Genomic DNA, 3,550 nt, shown 5'->3' on the forward strand with positions numbered 1-3,550 from the left:
TTCCCAATTGAGCACTAGATTGCTTTTCACACACCTTTTGAGCACCAAACGAAGATTATTCAAGCATTCACCATACGAATGTCCAAAGACGGAGAAGTCATCCATGAACACTTCGACATTATTCCAATCATATCAGAGAATATAGCCATCATGTATCTCTGAGAAGTGGCAGGTGCACCACATAAGCCAAAAGAAACTCTACGGAAAGCAAACGTGCCGAATGGACAAGTGAAAGTAGTCTTCTCTTGATCTTCTGGTGCAATGCAAATCTGATTGTACCATCCAGAAGACAATAATACTCATGACCAGCCAACCTGTCGAGCATCTGATCAATAAATGGAAGAGGGAAGTGATTCTTCCTTGTGGCTTTATTCAAATTTCTGTAATCCATGTATACCCTCCAGCCTGTGACTGTTCGAGTGGGCATGAGCTCGTTCTTTTCATTTGCGACCACAATAATACCTCTTTTCTTAGGTACATATTGCACGGGGCTCACCCAAGAACTGTCAGAAATAAGATATATGATTCCTGCATCCATCCACTTTAAAATTTCTTTCTTCACCACTTCTTTCATTATAGGATTAAGCCTTCGCTGTTGCTCAACAGTCGGCTTGCTACCTTCCTCTAGCAGAATTTTATGCATGGAGTACGAATGGTTGATCCCTTTTATATCTGCTATAGTCCATCCAATGGCCGATTTGAATTCTCTTAAAATCCTCAAGAGCTTGTCCTCATCACTACCTGAAAGGTTAGATGCAATAATAACAGGAAAATTAGATGCATCACCTAAAAAAGCATACCTCAAGTGTTCAGGCAATGGTTTAAGCTCCAAAGTAGGTGCTTCCTCAATAGATGGTTTGAGCTTTCCTTCAGCATTCTTGAGATCAGTATTACCAAGAGATTCAAATGTCATGTCTAGCTTTCTTTTCCAGGGAGAAGCATTTAGATGTTGTAACTGCTCATTGCCTTCCTCATCATCACTGTCGAAATCCCCCAATAAGGCTTTTTCTAAGGCATCAGACCTTAGCACATGATCAAGTTCTGAAATAACTACAGAATCGACCAAATCCATCTTAAAGCACTCCTCATCTTCCGTAGGGAATTTCATTGTATTGAACACATTGAATGTTACATCCTGATCTTGCACCCTCATTGTATGTTCACCTTTTTGCACATCTATCAAGGTACGGCCTGTAGCCAAGAAAGGTCTTCCAAAGATTATGGGAATCTTCTTATCTTCCTCAAAATCCAGAATCACAAAATCTGCAGGAAAGATAAGCTTGTCCACCTTTACTAGATGTCCTCCACGATGCCTCGTGGGTATGTAATAGAACGATCAGCCAATTGTAGAGACATGTAGGTAGGCTTTGGATCAGGCAAATTCAGCTTTTTGAAGATAGACAATGGCATCAGATTGATGCTTGCTCCCAAATCACAAATGCACTTGTCGAATGACAACTTGCCAATGGTGCAACAACTTGCCAATGGTGCAAGGAATGGTGAAGCTACCTAGATCCTTAAGCTTTGGAGGTAACTTTTGTTGTAGCACAGCACTGCACTCTTCCGTTATTGCAACGGTATCAAGATCATCCAGTTTCACCTTCCTTAAAAGTATACCTTTCATGAATTTCGCATAACTAGGCATTTGCTCCAGAGCCTCAGCGAAAGGTATGTTGATGTGAAGTTTCTTGAACACCTCCAGAAACTTACCAAACTGCTTGTCCAGCTTTTATTTTTGCAATCTCTTAGGAAAAGGTGGTGGAGGATAGAGCTGTTTCTCCCCTGTATTACCCTCATGCAGAGTGTGTTCAACAGTAGTCTTCCTTGATTCCCCCTCTTTCTCCTTTTGCTTTGACTTGCTCCTTAGCTTCCTTCCTGCCTGGCACTTCAGTATCGCTGGGAAGTGTGCCAGGTTGACGATTGAGCAAGGCATTGAATATTTGACCGATTTGATTTTCCAAGGTCTTGATAGAAACAGCCTGACTTTTGCACAACAGCTTTAACTCCTCAAAATCAGCACTAGAAGGTGGAGCAGCTCCTTGTTGAGGATATGATTGCCTTTGAGCATATTGCTGAGGTTGCTGGAATCCAGGTGGATTAAACCGCTTACTTGCAGCTTGCTAATATGGTTGCTGAACAGCATTCTGATTATTGCTCCAGCTGAAATTGGGATGATTTCGGTTATTAGGATGATAAGTAGCTGGCACAGGCTACTGCGATCGCTGATAATTGTTCACATACTGAATAGATTCATTAACAAGAGAACATTGATCCGTAGCATGAGAGCCTGCACAAAGCTCACAGACAATAGCTGTTTGATTGACTCCATAGTTGGCTAAAGAATCGACCTTCATAGACAACTTGGAGCTGCGCTGTAATAGCTATAGCTGCATCAACTTTCAGAATACCTGCTACCCTCTCAGGCATCATCCTTTAAATTGGGTTTTGATACTCGTTTGCAGCCATAGTTTTAATAAGATTATAGGCTTCAGTATAGCTTTTCGCCCACAAAGCGCCTCCGGAAGCTGCATCGAGCATGGGCCTAGATTGGGCCCCCAAACCATTGTAGAACCCAGGGATCACCATCCAGTCAGGCATACCATGATGTGGACACTTTCTTAACATCTCCTTGTAGCGCTCCCAAGCTTCGCACATAGATTCTCCTTGTTGCTGCGCAAACTGAGTAAGAGCACTCCTCATAGCCGCAGTCTTGGTCATTGGATAGAACTTCACCAGAAACTTTTGCGCGAGATCTTCCCAAGTAGTGATGGACCCAGCTGGTGAAGAATGTAACCAGTCCTTAGCATTGTCCCTCAAAGAGAATGGGAAAAGCCTCAGCTTGATAGCCTCATTAGTAACACCATTGTATTTGAAAGTACTACAGATCTCGATAAAATTCCCGATATGCATGTTGGGATCTTCAGTCGCAGCACCTCCGAAAGAAATGAAATTCTGCACCATCTGAATAGTGCCCGACTTGATTTCGAAAGTATTAGCCTGAATAGCCGGATGAATGATGCTTGACTGAATGTCATCAATTTTAGGCCGAGAAAAATCCATAAGAGCTGGATCAGCTGGAACTATACGATTACCCATTGTTACAGGTTCTTTCTTCTCACTCTCTATATCCGAATCTTCAAAAACTATCTTCTCCGGAAAGTCAAGAGATGAATCTGTCTCCTCAGCCGTATCAAGATTCCTCTTGCGGGTGCGAGAACGTGTTTGCATAAACGCTCGCTAGAGTACCTGAAACACAACCGGAAATAGTAAGTAACAAGTCTTTAATAATGAATCCTAATGACCACAAGTGGCAAGTACATAAACTAAACAAATTAACACCGAGTCCCCGGTAGCGGCGCCAAAAACTTGTTAGAGCACAAAGCATGCGCTAAAAGACACGCAAGTATACGCGATTGCAAGTAATATAGAATGATTTCTATTTTGTTCCCATAGAGACTCAAACTAATTATATTTAATTAACACTTACTCACCACTGTATGATTACTCTTCAATGTCAAGACAATAACAATTAAGGTTGATTAACTAATAT

At 41.8% G+C, this 3,550-nt stretch overlaps 1 non-coding gene across 1 annotated transcript; it reads left to right on the forward strand.

Annotated features, from left to right (window-relative positions):
- Positions 1 to 2,596: 2,596 nt before the first annotated feature.
- On the forward strand, positions 2,597 to 2,703 carry LOC141715578 (small nucleolar RNA R71). Its single transcript, XR_012572335.1, has one exon. It is a non-coding gene; the product is annotated as a small nucleolar RNA R71 (small nucleolar RNA).
- The last annotated feature ends 847 nt before the right edge of the window (positions 2,704 to 3,550 follow it).

Source organism: Apium graveolens, chromosome 3, assembly GCF_009905375.1.
Source record: "Apium graveolens cultivar Ventura chromosome 3, ASM990537v1, whole genome shotgun sequence".
Classification (NCBI taxonomy): Eukaryota; Viridiplantae; Streptophyta; class Magnoliopsida; order Apiales; family Apiaceae; genus Apium; species Apium graveolens.